We start from the raw sequence: 25261 nt of genomic DNA, 5'->3' as shown, positions 1-25261 counted from the left end.
TAGGAGGAAAGTAATCCTACTTCAAAAACCACTTACATGAATTGTGTCATCTTATATTTTGTGAGAAGGTGGGTATATTTTCTTGTTTGCAACACTTTAATTGTTGTGGTTTCATTCTTTAAGGAAAAAAAAAAGGAAATTTGTGAAATATCTGTAGTGGTGATGAAAGTCAAAGTAGAGAGGGAGTGAAGCCTGAGCTAGAGGGGAAGGTAAGGAAGAGTGGGGATTGAAAACATCCCCATTGTCTCGAGTCTTAGCTGAATCACGGGGAATTTTTTCTCCATTTTTATCTCTGCCTTGCCTCCTCTTTCTTCTCCTCTCCCCTGCTCCATATCCCTCTCCTATTGCTTCCTTTTCATTTATCCTGAGCTGTACTGACACCAGGTGAAAGGTCCAGAGCAGGAGGAAAGGTCCAACAAGTCTGAAATAAAATAAAAAAATTACAAATAAAAGATAAAAAAGACCCAGAAATTCAAATAAACACACCCAACATTTGAAAATAGTTTTCTCTGTCGATGCAGATCAGTGTGACACAGGCCTCCATAGCTGGGTCAACTTTGATCTTAAAAGACCTGAGGGTGTAAAGTATCCAGTCCTATTCAGATTATGATGAGTATTTACAACATTCATTAATATTTGTGACCAAGTGTCATGAACTTCTGAACCCATTTTTAAATTTCTGAGATGAAATGTCACACTATATATGACATTAATTTGTACGACAAATTAAAAATAAATAAATGTGGCATCCCTGAAATAGTTTATTTCCTTAAACTGGACTGCAATTATTTTTCTTGTAATCTTGCCTTTCAAAAGCCTGTCTCCAAATGTGTGACCCTCAATCAAGGTGCCTAGACTACCTACTCACCACGAGCAGCAGGCAGAGAGAGACCAGAGACACTGAATCTGTGTTTGGTTTTATATGCCCTACACTCCCTGAGAAATTCAGTTGGGCCTCTCTGTGTTCTGACAATCTATGGTCATGAGACCTTTATGTTCCTGTGACAACACGGTGCTCCTAACTCTGAGCAGAGACACAAGAGTGAAAAAGGAAATGTTATGGTGTATAAATGAAAGCAGGAAAAGAGGCGAAAACTTCATGAAGTCAGCAAAGGGTTTTAGCCTTGTAAATCTGCAAATCTGTTTTATGTGAACACTGCTCAGACAACACATTTTTGAGGGACAGTACAAAACCCTAGGTTTGAAATATAAATAGAATGTGAAGAAGAAAGACCAAGAGGTGATGAAGTGTGTAACGTGACACGGTAGCTGCAACTAACAGTTTATAGTCCCCAGCGAATATGACTGTGCTTATTTGAAGCAGTTATTTCAAAGTGCTGAGAACTCAAACTTTTTAACTTCCCTTCTCAATTCTGACAAGTCTGTAAGATTTCTGAGTCTGTGCAAACCATTATATTACAACTCTTAGAGCTTACAGCTGCAGCTTACTTTATCATGGTAGTAATACTGTGGTATTTGGGCAATTAACTCTCACTATGCTGAGTTTGGTGCTTACTCCTATAATACCAAATGGTTCATTTCTAATTTGGATTCAGCTTTAGTTTGGTTTCATACTATGCTGTCATTGAAAAACATGGCCTGTGCGAGCAGTTTAATGATGTTGGCACAGGCACTCAGCTAGTGCCAGGCCAAGAAGACAAAACCCATGGTGGAAACATGTACACTACTTTCATATATTTCAGTACCTGTAGAACATCTTACAGAAAGGCCAAACATATATTGAATGAAATAGCTGAATTCAAAATTTGTGGAAAAAGAGGACGATATCACAACATATTGTGTAGTGTCACATATCGGCCGTTGCTTGGCATCCTGCTACACACAATGACTTGGGACAAATCTGAAGAAAGGCACTGAAGTAAACTGTATAGAAGAGGTGATTTTACAGACATTAACAGTCTTATAAAATTCCAGTGTTCTCTAAGAAATTACTTGAGACAGGGAAAACTAAAATCTATCTGGTAATCAAAAGTACAGGTTTTACTGTGTGCACATGAAGATACCAGCAGCATGCTATCAATAGCAAAATATTTCCCCTACATTGCCTGGATGACCTCAGCTCACAGACTAAACAAGCCTTTTATAGTTTCAAGACCAACTTCAGAGACATCAAATTCAAATCCTCTGCTGTTGATGTACTAATTATTTTTTAAATATATCTTACAATGATTCATATATACAGTACAATTAGCTGATTCCATTGCCACCCACATCATTGTTGCGTTTCAATAATATTCAAAGGTTTTCAAATGAAGTCCATGATTGTATGCAGCAGCTTAAGTCTCTGGGTTTTAGAATAGGACTCTGTGAGGAGAACTCATTGAAGGATCAATTATTGTTGGATCACATTATAAAAAGACAGAAAACTGGGTGAAGTAGTACAAAAAAGATGTGAAATCTTGGTCCTATCAGAAATTCCTAAGAATTTTGTCAAAGCCTGGAACTGATTCAAAATATTTAAAAACACATTTATATGCCTGTGAAAAGAATTGCTGGAGAAGTTGAAAATAAATTCAAGTAAAAACTTTAAAGCCATGAAGATTCTAGTGGCTAAAAAAAAAAAATAAAAAAAATAAAAAAGGCCAAAAAAAAAAAAACAACCCCCAAAAAAATTAACCAAAAATTTCATTGCGAAATTAGAATTTGAAGAAGTGGAGGATTGGGGAGCTTGCGATTCATCTCCTTTAACTGCATCCATCAAAAAGTTAGGAATCTGTTTTAAATGGGCCATCTAGGTTCTCTGTCATCAGTGCAAAGAGAGAGGTGTTTTAGGAAGGCTGTTCATCTCAGCTGTCCATAGGTGCCTCTGTTGGGATGTAATCTGTAATTCTCTGCAGGAAGGGAATATTTATCTCTGTTAACTACAAAGCCTTGAGCTACTGTGTTAGACTTCAGTGACTAACTTTTAGATGGCTAAAATGATGACTAGCTTAGTTCTAAACCCCTATTTTTTAAACAGCAAGGTTAAGTGAGATGAATAGAGCCTTTTGTGTGAACCACTTCATCAAAAATCCACAGGAAAAAACAATGGTTTGACATGAAATTTTGACCAGCATATGTGTCACTGATTTTAATAGCACCAAGCCCTAATTCTGCACCTTTCTATTTCTACAGCACCTACTGGAAGAGGGCACATGCTGACAAATGGTAAACCAGCATGCTTTTTTCATAAAATAATAAACAATAAAAATAGCATCAATGTCCTGATAAACTACTGCCATAAAGCCCAAGTGGCATAAATGCAGTTTCTCTTTTCATTATTCATAATGTACATTAATTGTCTACAGCTTGCAAATGTCCAAGTAGACGATGTTAACCTCTCCAGAGCCAATCTTGTAACTGTATCATTTAAAGAACTCTCATTTAACTGGAAGTTGTATAGGCAGGAGGAAAACCTAATTGCATCCTTCTTCTTCAGTTTAGGAAAAAGAAAACAAAGTGGATGTGAATTTATGCAGTAAAGAGCACATTAGAAAATTGACCTACTGTGCAATACCTCAAGTGTTGGGTTTTATCCTGTGAAATCAGTGGCAAATACAAGACAAAAAATGGGTAGCATGTATGTGTGTGTCCTACTTAGAAAACAGTAGCATTAATCCCTTTTAAAGGTACCAAAAAGGAAGTTTTGTTTTAATTATACCTTCAGGGGGCCTGTTTCATAGACACTGCATGACAGTTTGCACAGCACATTTTTAAATCTTATATTACTTCTATTCTAATATTTATAGTGTGAAGGATCACGTGATAAAATATTGTAACTAGATAGAATGAATTTTCTTTTATAAACAGTGACTTGCATTACAGATCAAGCTCTGTTGCATGTTGCTGCAATTACCAAATGCACAGTGTTTCATTGTAAAAGTCAGTGAGTTATTACTGTAACTCCCTGTGCCCACAAGAAGAGCTGTTAGCATGCAGTAAGCCAAGAGTGCAGGCCTGGTGTGCAGAAATTCACAAGGGTATCTTTGTTACTTTCATTTATATTGTTCTAAAAAAGAACACGTCTAGGACAGTGTAAATATTTTAGTGCTTTTGCACTCCATTATAACACAAAACAGAAAGGAAAAGTAGCATTGTCAACACCATGCAAACTAAATTATTTGAGACAGAAACTCCAATTCTTCAGTCAGTCTAAAAGTATAAATGATATAAAAATAGAATATAAAAATACTGCATGCAAGGTACACATGTGCAGTGCCTCCTACAAATCATAAAGTGACCCTGATTTAACAATGTGTGTCACATCTCTTTGACAATAGGACCTGCTCACCTTCTACGCAAAACTCTGAGCAGAAACAGAGACACCTTTTTACTGAATAAACTCTACTGATGTGATGCTTTCATACAGAACAAATTTAGCCTCATTTCAGTCAGATTAGAAATCTCATTAATACTTTATTTGTGCCAGATATCCCCTGTTTGTTGATCCTAAACACCACAAAGCACATGACTGACTCAAGGGAGGACCTTGAAGAAGGCAACCAATGTGACTGAACAGGCAGAAAAATGGCTGTTGGTATGGGGCACAGTGGGAAGACAGGGACCTGACTTTCACCAGGTTATTCAATAGTCACGGAGGTTCATGTATTCTTTATGTCTCTTGTTCTTTAAATAATAATGGCCTGTACTGCCTTTTATAAACTATTGCCTGTCCAAAGGGCTACAAACTGTTCTCAGAGGACCATAAAATTAACCATAGAAAGCATGAGCTCTTTCCAGAGCTCCACCTTAACTTGGTTGCTCAGACACTGCACATTAGTAGAGGCAATAATCACTGGTATCAGGAGGAGGCTACCTGGAAAGGACCACTGGTGTAAACCAATTTTAATCAGATCTTTGGGTATTTAAGGAGAAAGACTTGTGAGTGTGCAAAGGAAAAAAAATAAAGAGTCTGGGGAGTGTCATCGATATTCCACCACATTTACACCCACTGTTGGTCATCACTCATAAGAAATCCACCTCTGCTTCTTCAAACCTCTGCCAATCCAGTCAGATAGAAATTATTCTGCTTACTACCATAACTGTATCAGAGAAAAAAAACAAACAAACAAACAAACAAAAAAAACCCCACAAAAACCCAAAACAAAAAAAACCACAACACCTCTGTTCCTGAAACAGAAATGCAACTGCCTAATGGTTGAGCCCCAGCACCCTAGCAGGCCAGCCAGGATGTAAGGAGCCAGGAGACACACAGTGATGTACCAGAGGCAAATTCTTAACTCTGTAGCTTTTGTCAAGGGGCAGCAGATAACGTAGATCTGTATAAATCCAAAACCAAGAAAATTAAACTCTTAGGTATTAAACAAAAGTGTTGTTTAACCCCTGAAGGTTAATCAACACAAGATTTTTGTTAATTCTCTATGACATTAAAACATCTTTAAAAATCTCTCTGTGATTCTATCTATTCATCTGCATATCTATATTTTTATTCCAGAATATAGCAATGATGAAAACATGTTATTTTATTCACACTAAGCAACCTGAAATTTACTTCGCAATTTGAAGGTCTACTTGATAATTTTTTTTTTAATTGTTGGCAGATGATTCATTGAGATGAAAAATCACACTTCATTGTACAAAAATAAACTTTCTCAGAAATACTGCCAAAGCTGTGGTATAAATGCTTTTGAAAGATTAAGTACATTATAGAGATTAGTGTCATTTTGAAATAGAAAAAAAAGGGGGAAAAAGTACAAATTATTCTAATGTGGGTATGCGCAAAACAATAATCTTCAAGCCATTTTACTCCTGTAATTGTTTAAAGATCATAAAAATAAGATTGGTACATTCACAAAGGTCAAAATGTTGCACTTCAATCCTTATACCATTTACAACCAGCATTTTGCTTTCTTCTGTCAGTCTGGATCTGAGTTCTAGGGAGCTACAAACTGGATAACTATGTTGACAGTGTCACAGATTACATAATTTTTCATCAGGAAATACTCAACTTTAGCCTTCTGTTCAGATGTTCTGTAAGTATTTGCCTTCAGAATTTGACAGAGCACCATGTCGTCTAAGACCAAGGGAAGTTAAAACGTTCATCTGAGGGCAGACCTATCAGTCTTTGTAATCCTACAATTGAAACACTATTAAGCTTTTTTATCTTTTTATCTTTTAAAACCCAAAATGCAGGGAAGGAAGAAAATAAGAAAAATTACACTATGAAGGAGAAACAAACTGCCATAGAACAATGCTTTAGAAGGCCAGAGAGCTAACATATAAGCAACCTGCAAAGACTCTAATAAGGTAAAAATTTTAAAGAACACTGTAGCCACCTTTCACATTTATTCCTGATAAAAGATTGTGATACAGTATACCCTCAAACATATTCACATTCCCTTCCCCAGTAAGAATACAAATTACTAAGACAATATGTAGAAAACTCTTGAGAGTTAAAAAACCAGTGTTGCAGAAGAAATTCCCAAGAGTTCTTTCCTGTTGCACTGCAACCAAAGAAATTCAGGTTGGTTAGGCAGAGTGAAAGAAGGTCCACATAGTGCAAACCCCTTTTGACCAGAAGGCATGGCTGTGTGTGTGGCTTCAGGTGGAAATGTTTGGGCTGATATGAGATCCAGAAATCAGACTGCCATATTTTCAGCTGAAAGCAGAACAGATCAGTCTGGGCAGAAGAGGATTTGAATGCAGTTTCCGTGTTTCTGCTGCAGCATGATTTTGGGAAGAGCCTGTATCAACATCCCCTCCCAGCACCAGCCACACTTTTGGGAACCTCTCCCAGTTAAGCCCAGAAATCGTGAGGGAAAAGGAGCTGAAATTGCTCTCTAAAAATATACTATACTCTGAAGAGCAAAGACATGGAGAAGGAGCCTTACTGTTTAAGGTCAGCAGTGGCACAAAAAAAANTTATATATATATATATATATATATATATATATATATATATATATAAACTATCTGAAAATAAATTTAGGATAGAAATTCAGTTTCTAAAAGCATGAAAAGTGAGGCTATGCCCCGCCTTCAAGAGGTGCAGTGAGAGTGATAACCCAGCTAAATACAAACCAGTTTTTTGAATCTGAACAAAGTAAGAAGATCAGCCTAGTATCACAGCAAACAGACTTCATGACTCTGCAGGCCACTCTAGTTCTAGCTCTCATATTGAAAAACATAAGAAGATAGTCTTCTTTTACCAGTTCAGGCCACTACAGCAGCTAAAACCACATATTCATGAGTCAGCACACTGGATGCTATACAGGTTCTCATTTCTGTTCACCTGTTCTTCATTTGCAAGTAAATACTGATAATAGTTTGTTATGGAAGAAGAAAAGAAAAACCGATTTCCAAAGAGTTCAGTTTACAATCCATCATAAAGGTATCTTAAATCCCTGTACTGTCCTGAATACCAAAATAGATGTAAAGAAAAATAGAAGATGTCATTTCAGTCTAGACACCCATTACTTTCAGAAGCTAGGACAGTATGACTATATCCCATACTATATAAGGAATATAATGATATCATCACTTGCAGATACAAAGCTGCAATTTGTAGGCAAAATTTTTATTCATCTCAAAAGCACAAAAGGACAATTGTCTTTGACACTAACTATGGCTTTCTAAAACATTAGTCACAGCACAACTATAGAAGCACCAAGCCGAAACAAATTCCATCAACCCAGATCCTGCTCTGCCCACATACTGCACAGAGGTAGAAGGATCCTCTTTCAAAATTGGCTCCTTTATTCCTATTTTAAGGTCCCAAGGCTGCTTGATATATATGAACTCCTACAACCTCAGAATGCTGCAAATTAAATGTATGTATGTTAATTACCATACTACTCAGACAACAGGTGCTTTGTGGATGAAAACAGCGCTAAGTAGAAAGTTTTAGGAATGCACTTTCTCAGACTTCCAGATAAGACTAGGTGAGCAGGAATAGCTCTTCACTCAGCAACTATCTCTACAAAATTACTCACACAACACACCTGCAGTATTAAAAGAAAGGACAAAAGGATCATTCTGGAAACTGCTAGCCTAGGTACTTTATTTCAGTGCTTTAGCAGTATCAAAATATTTTACTTCTGGGAGTTGCACCTAATTTAAAGAAAACACTTCATTTAAATAAAGGGAGGGATGGAAATAAATAGAGGGGTGGAGAATAAAGTTTCAATCTCTCTTGTTTTTTAATGGCTTGCTTTTAAATTAAATAATGAAAAATAAGCAGGCTGAGTCTTCTTAAAATGTGGTATAATGACCCAACAGATTATAACTATTTTAGAAAAGTCATCATAATCTATCATGGAAATATATCAACTGGCTTTTAGACACATGAATTATTGACCCTGTTATGCTGCCAAAAGTATTTTAACATGTCAGAGCAGAATTCATGCATAAATATGTGCAAAATATTTTTATTGCAGTAAAACTGGAAAAAGCCAGTGTAAACACATAATAGTTATGTTTCTACAAAGATAAATGAATTTATTTATTTTTCAACATGACTAATTGCATGATGTATACACTTACACTTTCTACTTTAAAGGAAGCTGTTACATTGCAAGAATATAAACATAAGAATCAGAAGCCTCAAATTTCCAAATGCATTTGTAATTCTCTGAATTATATTTGCTTACATGACAATGACAAAATAAATATATCCCCTGTAACTTACTTTAGGTTCCACATCTGAATACACAGCATATCTTTATAGTCAGTTTTAGATCCTTAAATGTTCTTTATATAAAATACAGTTAGCAATCCCATCACAATAAAGTAAACAACAGAGAACATCACAGAACATTCAGCTCTTGAACTTTAGCATATTTTGCCATATATTTCTCTGGAGGGAAAAATAAATAAAATAAATAAACAAACCCCAAACCAACCTACCCTGTCATCTGGAAAAATCTTTCCAAATTGTGTTTTACAGAACCAATATCCTGTCTGTACATCAGGGGCAGCCTCTGTTAAGCATTTAAGTGCTCTCAGTGAAAAGTAACAGTTTCTCCTCCAATCCTGAACTCTCAATAACCATCACTGAAAGTAACAGTTTCCCATTCTTTGTCAGCCAGTGGTACTATTTAATCATCAAAAGAAACAAACCACCTTCAAGCAAATATCAGCTTCTGATTAATCTCATCCCAATGAATTAGACTCATAAGAGGCAACCTGCTGCCTTGTTTACGCCTTTTTAATATGAGGAGCAGAAGTTGGATATAAGGGTTTTCTGCCCTTAGGGCTACAAAATATGCCTCATGTGGCAGCGAGCCAGCTCGCCGAGGGAGCCTCCTTTGCTGTTCCACAGCTATTTTCTAATGGATAAATTTAAACAGACACACAAAAACACACGAGTCACCACAATACATGGCCAGAGCTATTGTTTTTGTCTAAAGTCCTGAGAGCATCTGTATTTGTACTGAGGATCTCAAGATTCCATCCAGTTTCGGTTTGGGCTTTACTTTTGGCTGTTTTGTTTATTTGGGATTTTTTTTAAACGCAACGAGGAGAGGAGGGGTGTCTGGATTTTTTTTTTTCCCCAGCTGACTTCCCCTCTATACAGCACAGCACATAAAACACCTCTCTTCAGCTTTAACTGACCTAGGCTCAATTAGCGCAACATTTTGCACACATCCAAGCAATCACAAGGCAGAGATATTTAGTCCAGTCCTCATGTGTATTGCACAGACACAATTAGAAAGGAGTGGAAGGAGATTTCTTAAAAAAAAAAAAATCTCACAATGTAATTTACACAGTGTGGAAACGCCTACAAGGAGATGAAGTACCTGCACTGGGGAGATGTTCAGTTGTTCACTTCATCTTCCGTTGACAAGGAAACCAAACCGCACTTCATTCTCCAGGAAAACCTTCCACTGCCATCATTTGAAAATGTATTTATTTGTATATATGTATATATATATCATCATCATCATCATGATAACAATAACCATCATAAAACACTGCTGGCAAAAGAATAAAAAGTGAAGGTGCAAAATGTGCAAAAGTAAGGATCATCTCTTTGGCTTTCTGTTTTGCTTTGTTATCTTTAGGGAGGAAAAAAAGTATTTAAAAATGGTGACTGCAACATGCTGCAAGAAAAGTTTCACATTATAAACAGGCATCAAAAACTGAAGACGAGGAAAACCAAAAAACCCTGCTGGTTGCACTGTCAAAAAAAAAAAAAAAAAAAAAAAAAAGAAACAGTAACAAAAATAATAAAATTAACATCTTGCTCTGTGGCTTCCACCAGTATTGCAAGATAACAAACTGTGTAAACACTGCTGTAAAATGCATTTGCAATTCCCATCTCTTTAAGGAAAAAAAAAAAAAAGCCCTTAAAAAAACACCCAAAAATAAAAATAAAGCAACACCAGAAAAAAATCCTCTGCAAAAAAGAGTTAGAAACATGCCTTTTCTCTTATCTTTAAAAAATAAGCATCATATTTCACATCGCTTTTCTGTGCCACAACAAAACCAGTTGCATATATAGATATAGAGCTACTAAATGTATATCAGTTGTTGCTGGACTGGCAAGTCTGTGTTATTAATATTATCATTTTTCATTCCCAGTGACTCCCGGCCCCAGCAGCACCTTTTGCTCACAGTTTAGTAACCATCGCATGCTAGGAAAAAAAACTTGTCATCAGCAAAAGATCAAATCCATTTAAACAATAATCAAAGAGGAAGAAAAACAAAAGGAAGAAAAAAAAAAACAGGACAAAAAAGGAGGACAAGAATGTCAGCAGAAAGGTACTCACCGAGCGGGAGTAAAAGGGAGGAATAAAAATGAGAGTTACTATAAAATACAGTATGGCGGTGGAAGAAGGAATGAGGCGCTTTTTTTTTTCTCTCCTCTCTAGTCTCTGCCTCCGGCAACCGCCACGTGATCCGGAGCCGGGCGGACTCGCAGCCGGGAGGGCGCAGCGGCGGCGCCGGGCGCGGACCCAGCCCGAGCCCAGCCCGCTCCGCTCCGCGCCCGCCGCAGCCGCCCGGCTTCGCCGCCGCCCAGCGCTCCGCGCCGCCGCTGCCCTGGGCAGGTGCCGCTCCCCCCGCGCTCAGACACGCTCTGCTCTGCTCCGCTCCGCTCACTCTCTGCCGCCGAGCGCGGGCACGCAGCCGGCCGCGCGGGCGGGGTGCGGAGGCGGGCGCGTCCTGCGCGGCAGCGCAACTTGCTCGCCGGCGCAGCGCGAAGTTATCGCCTGACACCGCCCGCCCGCCTGTTGCCCTCCGGCCGCGGCGCCGCCGACCCCGCCGCTGCAGTGCCGCTCGCCCCCGGGAGTGGGGCCGGCGGCGGGCGGAGCGGGGCGCCGGGGTTTGCCCTGGCGAGGGGTGAGGTGCCCCCGGCGGCGGTCCCGGTGCAGCACCGGGCTCCGAGGCGTGTGCGCCCGGGTTATCCCTCCCGCTGATCGGCGGGGGATGGGGGACTGCTCGCGGGGGTACCGCGTGTGCGCGCACGGCAGGGGTAGCCTGCCGCCCGGCTCGCCGTCTGCACGGGATGCCAGCCCTGATTCCTCCGTGTGTGCGGGGGTGCCCCTCCCGCAGCTTCGGCTCAGCGTGGGTGCGCGTAGTACCCCGGCAGGCAGACAAGGCAGGCAGGGGCATCCCCTGTTGTAACGCCAGCTCCAGGGCACCGCTGCTGCCGGTGCAACGTGGGCGGCGGGGGGGTTCCCCTGTGCCACTCCTGCTCCGCTGTGTGCGCAGCTCGGGGTGCTTCCGTGCCGAGCGCCGAGGTTGCAGTCACTTTGCGCCCAGTCATGTCTGAGCAGCGCTGCTCCGGCTTCCTCCGGAGAGCGGTTCCCATGTGCAGCTGGGGAGAGGACAGGTACCACGGGTCCCATCCGTTACTGCTTCTGTTTCCGGGCCTCTGCCCAGCTGCACTGCTTCTCCCTCCTCCCGTCCTTCCAGCGGCAGAGCTGATGCTTCCCATCACAAAGTTACTGGCCGAGGTGGGAATCGAGTGTTTTCGGAGGGGGCCATTCACCGCTGGGTCCGCTCCCGGGAGCAGCCCGCAGGCGCCGGTAGCGTGGTGCAGGACAATGGGCTCCGGCCGGGCTGACCCCGGCTGTGCAGCCTCCCTCGGCACCGCAGCTGCCCGCAGTGGTGGAAGTGCTTAGGGTCCAGCCCCTCCGGACTTAGGTGCGGCCCTGAAGCAGCTCCGTGGCTGGCCGGATAGCAGCTCTCTGTCTCCCTTTTTCTTTAACGTACAAAAAATACACTGGAGGAGACTGTGCTACTGTTGCTGAGAGTTCCCTCAAGACGCTTGCTTTTCCCTTTTTAGCTCTCCTCGCATGTCTCCTTATTAACAAACGCAGCAGTCGCAGGGAGCGGCGGCTGGGGCTGAGAGCTGCTTTGCTCCAGCTGAAGCAAAACCTGCTCAGCATTGCCAGGCCACAACCCGCCGCCTCGGCTGTGTCCTCACTTCACTGGCCCCCAAAATGTTCTCAGCTAACAGTCACACACAAACTAACTTATTTACTACTTCAGCAATAGAAGGAAGAGACACAAGAGATAAATTAAGAGAGGAATAGAAGCGCACATCTGTGAACCAGACACTGTGATGGAGCAGTCCAGCCAGTATTTTCCAATACCCAATACTGCCCTGCCGTACTTCCTCCTCCCCCCTTCTTCTTCACGCACTTTTTTTTTTTTTTTTTTTTTTTTTTTGGTAGACCCCATCTCTTTTCATCCAGGTCAGGAGGCAGGAGATACTGTCAGGTTATTACTCTACAAAAATTACTCTGACCAGCCAGAGGATGCCCTGCTATATAAAAGACTGGTGAGGGCACCAGCCTTCCTTCTTCGCATCCTCACAAAAAGATTCTCCCCTTGCCCTGACCATTTCTTTCTTTCTTTCCTGTTCTTTATCTCTTCCTCAGTGTTTCCAGAAAATTAAAAGAAATGCTCCCTTTCTTCTTTGCTCTCAACTTCTTTTATGAAATACAAAAAGAACACTGTCCAAAGTTTAAAAATATATATAACCAGCTATGGTTCCTTGCTTGCTTTATATTTTGGCACTAGGCTTGTTTTGGCATTTCATAATTTTCTTCCCCTGCTATGTTTGGCTCCCAGGAGCAGAGCTATACATCTGAGAAGGTTTAAAACAAACAAAAAAGCAAAATAAAGGAAGTCTTTAAAGATTAAAAAAAAATACAAGAAATCGAAGCCTTTCGTGTGAAAACTAACCAACTTAACTGTACAAAGTTGCATGTACACGTGGCAATAAACTCAATCATATTGTCATGATAGTATCACAAACTGTCATGTCTTGAGGTTTCAGGTGTGGGAGGTGTATTTCCTTGGATGGTGCACTTCAATTTTGCGTAGCTCTAGGTACTGCATGTGTAAGTACAGTTGAATGACTAAGGCTTTTTTTAACGATATTTAGCATCAAAACATATTTGCAAAATCAAGGCGTGAATAACAATCCTATTTTGTTGCTGCTTTTCAGTTTCCATTACTGTTTATGTACTTTTGAGCACATATGTCTTCCTGAAATAACAACAACAAAAGTTAAAGGATAGCGTTTTAATGTTCCAGAGTTGTACAACAGATCTGACTTTTAAGTTATTTGTTGACACATATAGAGGATCAGAACATGTACATTTTGGACAATGTATTTTATGTATTTTTTGTTCAGTAGATTCCAAGAACTAGGAATAAGGTAAACTTGCAAGTATGTGTGTTCTTCCTCTCAGTGTGAATGTATTGACTGGTTATTCTGTAAGTGAATTAAAAAGTCATTATGATACACTTGGCAAATGTAAACATTGAAAGGTTCAGGGCTTAAGGGCAGCTTCCAGACCAGGTCTAGAACAGTGCTGAGGGGATCAGAAAATGTAAATAAATTACTTCCTCCTATAGGAGTATTGTAAATAGGAAGTATTGTAAATATTGTGAAAATTAACTTGTTCATAAGAACTTAACCTCAGTTTTACCTATGGAATCACCAAAGTATGCTTCTGTCACTTTTCCCCTTACAATCCATTAAGATGAAGTAAGCACTAGAGGGTAAGAGGTGCAAGAGGTTTGGCAGGGGTGCATGTTTGGAATAGTTAACAAGCAAGAGCTTGGAATAATGCTGTTTTCACAGAATCCCAGGAAGTATTTATTCATTGGTGTCTAGTTTCTACTTTCTGGCTGGAAGTTTCCTCCAAGAGCAGTTGAACACTTGATGCTAGACTGAAATGAGGGAAAGTTCATGACATTACTTGGTTATGAACAGTGCTCAAAAAAGTATACAGTAAAAGAATGGAGTTCAAAAAGAAGGAAAAGTAGGATCACTTAGATAATTTTGAGAGCAATCCAATGCATGCAAATAAGGTGTCTGCTGCCATTTTTTACACTTTTTCTTCTGCAGAACAGCAACTGAGTTCCATTGCAACATGATTAAGAGTTATCCTCAAAAGTAGCAAAGAATTCTGGGCAGAAAGTGAATGAACCAGCACTTCTACACTTCTGCTTAGCTACCGGCATAGAGTTGCTTCCTAAGGTTCCCAAAATATTGTACTACACAGCCAGTGCTCTGTGACTTATACTGGGCTTGCTAGCCTTTAGTTACGCCATTCCATCCCAATATTTCATATCTCTTCCCTGTACCTTTGCAGTACCACTCCTTTCTCCCTTCCACCTCTCCCAAAAAAAAGCAGAAATAAATATATTCTGAGATTACCTGATTGCCTATAATCTCTTTTTCTTGACTACATTAAACTTTTGTGCCCTCAGCATAGTGCTGCTGCTGTATATACACATTGCTTAGACAATTTTCTTCCCTTTCTACTGGAGCTGGTATTGAAGAAACACACAGTTGTTTTTTTGGGTTTTTTTATACCACTTTCAGTGCACTTACACTTTCCTAAAATAAAGAAGCTTCTCTTTGGAGGCAGTAAGCAAAATAGTTGGGAGTCCAGCACTAAGGTACTGGCTTTGCAAAGATCCATCACTATGACTCAGCAGCCTGAAAGCCAGAGCTCAAGTTGCAAACAGGTGCAAACAGCAATTAGTATCTCCTATTGCACTGGCAGAAGTCAGCTAAAACAATACCAGGTGCAAAAATAGCAACAGTAATAGTAAAATAATGATAAAATAATTAGTGGTCCTTTTTTGAAGATACAGCTGCCTGAGCTCGATTTAAGGGCTAATTTGTATGTAATCCCTTTGAGACCATTCAGTATAATTATAGGTTTATAAGGTTGTGGTGGGTGTTTTTGTTTGTTTGTACATGTTGTTTATGTCTACCATGAAATCAGTAAAGGGAAAATTAGTTGACCAGTAATAACTGCTAAATGAAAGAATTACTTGAATTTAGCCAACTATTACCTTTTTAAACCATTAAAGGAAGAAAACTGCATTTCTCAAACACTAGAGACTTAACTATTATCATTGAAACCCATTTATGTGTTGGCTTTATTTTGATTAAATTGCTATACCTTAGACAATATTAAGTTGAATTACTTCACATTTTTAAAGTACACTCCAGTTCATGTGATAAATATGTTACTTTAGAAAGAACTTTCGTTAATCCGTTTATCGCTGCATGCTATCATTTTTCTTGCTTTTTTTTCTACAGATGTATTGTTAATTTTAACAAAAATCCTTACTTGTTCTCCTTCTACCTCTCATAGTTCTTTTAAGACACTATTTATCTATACAGTGAAGATAAATCAATTCTTCTTTTACCACCTTTTCATCTGAAATTTCCAAGTGTCTGAGCAGAATGAGGGTTAAAAAGTTCAGTAGTAAATGACAGAAGGAATAATAGCAAGACAGCTCTGTTTAAAGGAGAGCAGATACAGTACCTGAATGATACACCCACTATGTAGAGAAATGGAATGAAAAATAGGAAAGACTTTCAAGGAGCCCTTTTTACCTGCTTTTGTCAGATGAGAGAGCTTTCCGAGAGGGAGGAGTTTTTAGCTACTGAATGCTTTGTTCTGTGTAAAGTTCAGTCTTTCAGCCCATGTATACTGTGCTTTTTGAAACAATCCTGATCTGAGGTCAGAGCAAAGAACAAGCTTTGTGTCCTTAAGCTACTATTTTCACATGCTATTTTGTACATAAATGAAAAGTGACATCTGCATAAAAGTCACAGAGAAACTCATGTACCCCAAACATCTTTCCTAATTTCAAGATTGTTCCCTTTTCTCTCTTAATGTGTTCTTTTCCTGAAGGGGTTAATTAAAAAGTAAAATTAAGTGTGTGTTTATTTGTGAGTTTTGCAATAAGTAAGACTGGGAACACTGTTAGCTAAGGCAGCTTATGACCAAATTCACTGGTTTGCACCATCTGTTCCTTTTCATTCCTTGTCTGTGTGACAATCTTTCTATCTTTCCATTGAAAAAGAATTCAAAACATACTTTCGGGGCAGGGGGTTTGTGGTTTTGTTTTTAGTTTGTTTATTTTTTTAACATGTAGGTATTGTTTGTTTGTTTGTTTGTTTTAATTGTGTTGTATCAGCCAGAATTAAATTACAGCTGATGGCTGGCACTTATTGTTGAACATGGTGGCACTGAAAGCTGAGAGTGCATTTATAGGGTTAATCAGGCACAACACTGGAAAATGTGCCCTTACCTGAACAACTAGTGCCTCAAGAAAAATAGAATATGTGGTACAGAAGATTGAAAAGTGAGAGAAAAAAAGAATGCCACGAATTTCTGGCACTTTGAGAAATGGAGTTGGAGACATTTTTAAAAATTAATCTAAACTGAGAAACCTATCTTTGGTAGAAGCAATGGGAGAGAGGAGCTTTGTCTTCTGTGAATCAGATCTCATGTGTTCAAACTGGGCATGTAAAATGAACAAACAAGTGTTAATATTTTAAAGTTTAGTTTAAGTGATTCAGCAACTGTAATGTACTTTTGTGTGAGTCAGAACTCAGTTTACCACCCAAGTGTTCATCTCCCTAAACTTAACAAGAATCCTTGGCCTTCCTGCCTTCAGCTCCTTCAGTTTTCAGAGATGTGAATGAGACATGAGCTACACACACTGTCCTTTTACTACAGGGCGTTATTTTGCCTTCTGAGTACCATTTGTGTGTGTTACATAAGGCAAGGAGGGATGAACAAATAAGTATATGACTACACAGCTGGGCTTTATCATAATGGGTGTTCACTAAGAGATGATATAAGGTTGCATACACAATTTTAATTCAGGATTTTCCTACAGAAAAGAAATTGTGGTTGTCATTCAACTGTTCATAAAAATTTTTTTGCATGCAGGAATTGCACATATATCCATATATGCATGTAGGTACACCTGCATCACGTATCTTATTTGGTTTTTGACCCTGCATTCTAGTTATGAACAAGAGCTAATTTTAGCTAGTTAATGAGATCTGACATGGTTGCAGTCCATAGCAGTATGGCTGGAGGCTAGCCGATTTTTGTATATGTTGTTTTATTCATGTGTTGTCCTGGAGAGGATTGGAAACATTATGTAAGAGTGTTAAGCATTCAGTGTCAGGCTCAAGGCAAAATACAGGTAAAAAAACCTCCTTCAAAATAAAATTATATACATTTTAGCAACTCTTTTTTTTTATGGAAAAACAATTTGTAATAGAGCATGTCTGACTCTAACCTTTGCCATCCCATCTGCCCTTCATAAATGCAGAGAATTTCTAGACAAGGGAAGAATTATTTTATAATTACATCAGGTAACATGAGGCCAGTCATTTTGAAAAAAATACTTTGGCATTCTGAATAGCATTCATTACTTTATCTTCTCTTATTTTTGTCTTTACACAAGCACTTTTTCATAATCACAATTTATTTTCTCCATCTCCTACTTGTCCAGTTTTATATTCTAGGACAGCACCCCGTTGCCTCCTTTGAGGCAAATCACCTTGTGAGATCATCTAGACATGTTTTCCTTTTTTCACCTTTCTTAGTGCAGGTACACTAAGATTCTTGGGGTTTTGTGTTTGGCTCTCTCAAATGGCTAAATCTCTGCACTGCTGCAGCTCTCTGAGCACCTTGCATCTTGTAAATGACTCAGGCAGAACACTCCCTTCCCTCTAGCAAACAGGGAGAAAGCCTGGAAAACTGTTCTTGGGAATGATCCTCCTTCTGGTTTACATCGCAAATTACTTCCATTACAGGATAACGCCCAAAGGCACAATCCAGCCTGAAATACAGTCATCATGACATATAAAAATGCAATTGCTCTTAACAGAAATTATATAACTACAAACATTTACAATTCTAAAGCTAAATGCCATTGAATTGTATGTTTCCAAATTTTAAGTTTTTTAAAATCTTTTATTTTGGCTGTTGCCAATAACTCTCAGTTATTATGTTGGATGAGAATTCAGTATTTTAAAAGCAAATGGAGACAAGATGCACAAAGTCGCCCAAATAAATCCTAATATTTTCTTTGAGATTGAAGCAGCAGTTTAAGCATTAATAAATCTGGGAAAAAAATCAAGATTCTTCAAATCTGATAGCTCCTTTAGATGGGTAATTGCTGCAAAGACCACTGATACTCAATTCAATCTATATTCAGCTTGCCAACTATTGCCCAAACACCATCTCCCTCAAAAGAATGAAGTCTGCAAATTTTCAGTGTGTGTTCCAGTTTGTTTTTTTTTTTTTTAATATAAAACAAATCAGAAATTGCCATGAAAACACTGTTTATGTAAGAACCTGGTATAGTCTGATCTTCAGAAACTCCAAGCGACCACAAAATTTTGTTATAAGTTCACAACTCTTCTGACAGTCAAGCCCATGCTGTTCAAGAGCATTAACAATTGAGGTATCAAGAAATCTTCTGCTTTACTGTGAAAATACACCTTTCTCTGAAAGAGGGACAAGTTTGTGCTCACTTTTTAATGGGTAAATTTGCTATTGTAGCAACAGTCAAAGAAAGAAGCACTTCACTGATGATCATATTTGAGTATGCTTACTTTGACATATGCTGTGTTTCCATGCCAGACAACAAAATTTCTTATGCAAGCTATAGCATAATGGTTAAAAAAGCCATCCTAGAATAGCTGAGACTTGCCTTAAAACTTCACATTTCCCCAACAACCCAGTAACTTTAGTATCTATTTTTTTTTCCACTGGTAAAACCATTTCCCCAGTTTCCCATGTCAAATGAAAACATTTTGAACTGTATAAGCTTAAAGCAAACTCCAGAGATAAGTTAAGTAAAATGCCTAATCACACCAAAGAAGTAAGAACAAAATAAGAAAATCAAGTATTTATGTGAATGCTGCCTTCTAGTAAATTTTGAAGGCCGTATTTTCCTCATCTAATTGGGAAATGCCTTGAAACTTAAATGGAAAATTTTTAGATAATTTTCATTTATTTTAGAGTACAAAACAAAACATGATTACAATGGGAATAACACCACAGGTTATTTCTAGAGGAGATACCATTTTTCACTTGTTTAAGAAAAATTCTTCCCTCTGTGACTTTTGCATCTCTCAACATGGAAGATTTTTTTTTTCAGTAGCAGCCTTGCTTGAGTACAGAGGAATGGCTATTGGAAAACTTTGGATTTTGTCATTAGGAAAACTTTTTCTTCATTTCTGAAAGGTATGCATGAGAAATACAACAACAAGCACCAAGGCCAACTTGGATAAAGCAATTATTGATAAACATATTTTTAGAGGTTTTTAAGAGGAGCAATTGTCAATTTCTCATGGTAGAATTATAGGTATTTACAAGAATGCTAGCTCTTAGCCAACACCTAGAAAGTAGCAGTGCAATTGGTAGGAGCAATAATTTAGCACTGCCAGGATGAGCTTTGAATGAGTATCAAGAAAATGGTAATTAGGTGATATCAGCGATATAAAGAGAAGGTAAAAGTAAATAAGTAGCCCAGTAATACTTTCTTCTAAGTTTTCTCGAACTTGCTTAAGGTTTTACCCTTCTGTATTCCACAACATGACTGCAAGTTGGAATGAAGTGCATTTCTATTCATATATTCCTCTCATCTACAGCCTATCTTACTTAACCGTTCAGAAAGGGTCTATATACTCTTGGTTATAGTGATGCTGACAGAGAGTTGCATTACAGCTCAGAAAGAATAATATAAACCCAGGAGAAACCAGTGGGTTTTGGTGACCATTTTTATGACTGAGAATGAGAGGGAGGAGAGAAGGAAGAAATAACAAAAAAATGAACCGGTCTGCCAAAGTTAATATTGTTGGCAATGTAAGCAATCTGCTGGAAATACTAATTGTTGATGGTTTCTAGAATAATAATTAGAATATATCCATTCATAGATATAATTTGTGATACTAAAGAAGTAAATCTCTGCCCAGTAAATGTGATGTTCATTTATCACAGCAAAATATTATTTTCACCCTCGGTCTAAATGTAATCATCTGCATGTAATAAACATATTCGGTGATTGATATCTGATATTAAAATATTTCAATAATAAAAATCCTAAATCAATATGAAAAGCAGTTTAACTTTTGATATAAGCAGCACATACATTTTTACATGTCCATTTTCTTTTTATAACGTACATGCACATAATACACACAGAGAAGCATAACATACCATTCAAATAATTTAAGTCTGTAGGAAACCACATTTCTTAAAAATAACAGGAGTCTCTATATTGCAAGCATTCATTTAAGTGATCTTTTTCCAAGTAGAGTATTGATTTGAAGTGAATGCTTTTGTGAGTAAACATTACTTATATTATTAAAAATTTGCAGGAAAGGTTTTCAGCTCAGTGGAGATCCCTTTTGGCTTGCTACTGCTGCAAGCTCTGTGAGGAATTCTTACAATGTGGATTATCATTAGCCTTTTAAAGCTGAAAATGCTCCTGTATCTTCCTCAATATGTAAGAAAAGATCTCTGCTTTAAGAAAAGTTTGACTTTTCAGGGGGAAATAGCAGTGGGTAGATGGATAAAGAAATAAGCAAAGGTTTTATCATGGTACATTTAGCTTATTTGTCCCTTTTTAATTCAGTTTTGTTTCTTTGATTGCGAGATTGGGAGTTAAACAATTAGGGTACCAGGCATTAATTCCCTTGACTGCAGCCTAAACAGGGTAACCCACCCTACTCTCATGGATATTTATCTCTGCATCCCCATCTTTCTCCTGCTAAAGGTTCCTCATCTTCAGTGGATATGCAGTTGACCTGGTTTTGTCAAAATTATTCTTTTTTTTTTTTTTTTTTTTTTTTAATCCACAAATGTTTATGTAGGTAAGGATCACTAAATGTGATTTAGGCATGGCATTAGGCTGGGAAAGCTGAACTTATGGTATCAGCTAGAAAGGTTTAGTGGTGACAAGTAATTGTCTTGTAAATCCAGACTTCTCATTGCATAGCTAGGTCAGAATTTAAGTTCACATTGTTTAAAAAAAAAAAAAAATCCCAAACCATAATGGTAGATATTGACTCAAGAAATTCTAATGACATTTGGAGAAGGTTGAGGAAGAGGTTTGAATTTGGATAATAAGCCAGCAAATAACCTGCAGAGTGGTTTAGAAGATTAGTAAAGTGTATTTTTTCACATCTCTTTGAATATTTTTGAGAGAGAGAGAGGAAATATGCCAGGTAATAGAGGTTAGGGAGAAGCTGCAAGAGATATAGGTGAAATCTGTAAGAATTGGAGGAAAAAGGATAGAGAATTAAAGCCAACAGGAAGTCATGAATGCAAATATGGAAGAAGCACTTGAGTAGGTAAAAAAGTGTTGAGTTTGATATTGCTTGAAGTAGGAGAAGAGAAATATTTTAGGTCAGGCCACAGGCATTTCTAGTAAAGAGAGTATGGAAAGGAATTTTTGAATTCAAAATTGCAGAAATGTAAAATGAGTTAGTAATCACAGAAACTAGTTGAAAGTTTTAAGATAAGCAGGGATGTGCTGGATATTGACCTGATAATAAAAATGAAGTATGCCTTACAGAAGTAATATTCGTCTTGATAATTTCCCAGAGATTGCCTGTTGGCATTTTTGGAAAGTTAGAGTAGAAAGTTATGGGTTGTGAGGTATTTGTCTATGTCTGCTGAGATTTGATACAGTCTCAGAGCATGCTCATAATGCTTAATAGACACGGTCAGGAGACAGGACAAATGGCTGCAGGAAAGGAGAAAAGAGCACAAGTTACCTCAGGAAGGTCTGTAGCTATGTCATTGAATTGGCAAATGGAAGAATAAAAGGAATTTCATTTTATTTGATTTATGAATTGGTGGCTCCTTACCATGGCAGCTGAATCCCTTAAAATATTTAGATTTGCTTTTGTAATCTGTTCAAAGACTAAAGCTCTCTATTGTCTCCCCTTTTCCAAAGAGAAGGAACAATCATAAAGTATGTCTCAGGAGTATCTCTAATTCCCAGAGTCTGAGCCTGCATAAATGAGAGTAAAAAGCTTTCTTCAGTTTCACAGAATCCCCTCTGAATCAGTTGGCTGAATACAAAATAAGCATGCATGGAGAAAGGAACACTCTTTAACTGTCTTTTTCAGCAAGGCTTGGGTTCTGTCTCATGCATCTGTTGACTTCACAAGTAATTTTAGCTATTTATGCATAGATGAATACATCTTTACAGAGAAACAGAATTTTACAGTGCATGTGTTTGCGGCGCATGTGCTGTATGTGTGAACAAATTCAGTAACTTCTTTTTGTTACTGTGTAGCTCTTTAAAATTGTCTACTGTAATTAGTGCTGTTTAAATCTTCATTGCACAAAGAAGCATGCAACACATTTCTGTAACCTCTCAATGCATTGTAATAAATGTTCGAGGGGCTGGAAGACTATTAGATCATTAGAACAGGATGAAGAACATGGCATGGAGCTGATGTTCAGGTGATTCTCTCTATTTCCACATACAAAATTTCCTTACTCAAACGAGACATAATCTCTTCTGTAAGAGACATACACTTTGATTGCAACAAATGTGTGCAAGACATCTTCAGTGTCTTCTACTTAGACTAGCACAGATTTGTCACAATGGAAATACTTTCCTGTTTGAGTTTTTCCTAAGTGGAGTAGAATCACGTGGTAATATACACTAACAGAAAACAATGGATATATAGCGCAGGAAAATGTTTAGTTCCTTAGGGATAATCAAGGGACCTTGGGACTAGTAGCTTTTGTGTTTGTAAATAGAACTCTTCAATATCTGCATATGAGATCTGTAGATAATATGGTGATTTTTCTCATGGATAGGAACACAGTGTTTTCTAATTTTGAAATATTGAAAGTACTTCTGCTATACACTCTTTATCTGTAAATGAATCCTCTGAAATAGGTGATAATACAATAATACAAAATACCCTATTGTTCCTTGCTTTGTCATGAGCACAGTCTAGGGACTTTCAAGGATTATAGAAAAGATAGCCTCTAGTTAAGATTGTGCATAGATAAATAAACTATGCACAGAACTTGAAGACACTAAACACATACAGAAACTGTCAATATTATGCCCTAAAGCATTTACTGCACTGACAGTGCACTAGTTTCTCTTTATGGGAAATTGTGTTAGGGTGAGCTAGAGACAAAGGGAGTTCGAGAGAAGCCAGGCCAAATCCCATGTCTTCTCTCCAGAAAGAGGATTTGTGAAAAAAGCAGCACTCTACTGTGTATTCCCCTTCCTTGAAAAGCAGAGGAAATAAAAGGTTATGACCTCTTGGCTGCCTGAGAAACCCCACCACGACACTGTTTTGGCAATGAAAGGTAAAACTGCACGTGCAATATAGTCAGCATCTTTAAAGACAGATGTCTTTGGAATTCTGGTCTTGTAAATGGGAAAGCACACCTTGGTAAAACTTGTATGTCTGCAAGAGCGTATAAAGGGAATAGATTCTTCAACCAGGCTTGCAATTCTTACTGAAATCTTGCTAGGGCTTTTTTTTTTTTTTGGGTTGGTTAGTTGGTTGGTTTTTTTGTAGACCTGTGTAGTTCATCAATTGTGTATAGAACTACAGAAAAGTTTTTCTTTACTTTTGATCAGTGGTAGGGGTGCTGTCTGCCTTTGGGAGCCCTGCCTGCGTGTACCAATGTTACAGGCTTGCTTTTATGTGAACGTGCTCAGCTGAGCCAACGTAGCCACAGTTTCTACAGAAGGGAAGAGAGGAAGGTGTCACATCTGACTCCTCACTCAACCAAAGGTGCTGTCAAAGCTGGGAATTTAATCTTGGAGATTATTGCTGAAACTCAGATCTCTAGGGTCAGGATTTGTTCTTCATGAAAGTCAAGTTATGTAATGATTTGAAAGCTCAGTGGTCAAAACGAACAGTTTCAGACTTCAGCTGAGTACAGCTTTTAATATTGCTAGTCATGTTTATAAATGCACAATAACATATATAGAGTACAGTTACTGACTGAATGGGTATATTTTCCTGATGACAAGATCTGTAACTCAGTTAAATACATTAGACTGATATATAAAACTTTTGAATGATGTTATTCATGAGGCAACTGCCTAGGCTCTATGGGAAGAATATGCTTGTGACAAGAAGGCATGATCAAAGACAGCTTAGATATGTATAGATCAATGCTTAAATTCCCAGCTATAGTGAACTAAGTCTAAGAAACTTAGCACTGTTGAGGAAAACAAATGAGTTCAAGATTATTTATGTACATTTAAGTTTCTAAAAGTTTTAATAAAAGATGGGATTTTTTAGATTCCTTTATTCTTTGAATTTTATTCAGAGTTTTAATGCATATTTTTTCTTCTTTTTGGAAAAGAAGAAACAGCTTGTGCTCTTTGATTATCAGACTTTTTAAGATGGAAAGTCAAAATTGAATAGTTTCTATAAATGTGTTTATCAGGTCTTTACAGATGCTTTTTTCAGGCAGCTTGTAGAGTGAAAATAAAGCTGGATGTTTGAACGTGTCATTAAACCTCTGCTTCTTGTGGAATGGTTTCAGATAGATGGAAGTTTGTTGCTGGAATTTTGTTGTGATGTCCTAAATCACTGATGAATGGACTCAACCATTTGAAAATGAAAGTTTTGAAAAAAAAAATTTCATGAAAACACTAGACCATGTGAATAAATAATTTGAATTGTTTTTCAGACATTTACTTTTGTGAAACTTTACAGCAATTAAAACAATTGATCAGGTCTTAAATCCATGAAATAAAGATTTATTTTCTTTATTTTTATTCCATACAGTTACTTGCTTCTTTATAACAGCTTTTTAATTCCCCTTATTTTAGCTGTCTCTAGAGATAGTAACTGTTCCATAAAACTGATCCATGAGTATAAACTTTGTCTTTGGTTTTATCATAGAATTATAGAATGGTTTGGGTTGGAAGATATCTTAAAGGTCATCTACTTCCAAACCTCCTTCCATGGACACAGGCACCTACCACTAGACCAGGTTGC

General features: G+C 38.0%; 1 protein-coding gene across 1 annotated transcript in view; it reads right to left on the bottom strand.

Annotated features, from left to right (window-relative positions):
* Positions 1-10763, bottom strand: part of RALYL (RALY RNA binding protein like) — a 367232-nt gene extending 356469 nt beyond the window's left edge. Inside the window, exon 1 of the mRNA XM_041412786.1 lies at positions 10731-10763. The gene's annotated coding sequence lies outside the window, so the exon portion shown is untranslated. The remainder of the gene's footprint in view (positions 1-10730) is intronic.
* Positions 10764-25261: the final 14498 nt, after the last annotated feature.

Source organism: Onychostruthus taczanowskii, unplaced genomic scaffold, assembly GCF_017590055.1.
Source record: "Onychostruthus taczanowskii isolate IOZ18803 unplaced genomic scaffold, ASM1759005v1 scaffold4, whole genome shotgun sequence".
In the NCBI taxonomy this organism is placed as follows: domain Eukaryota; kingdom Metazoa; phylum Chordata; class Aves; order Passeriformes; family Passeridae; genus Onychostruthus; species Onychostruthus taczanowskii.
This window is presented reverse-complemented; position numbering and strand designations above follow the sequence as displayed.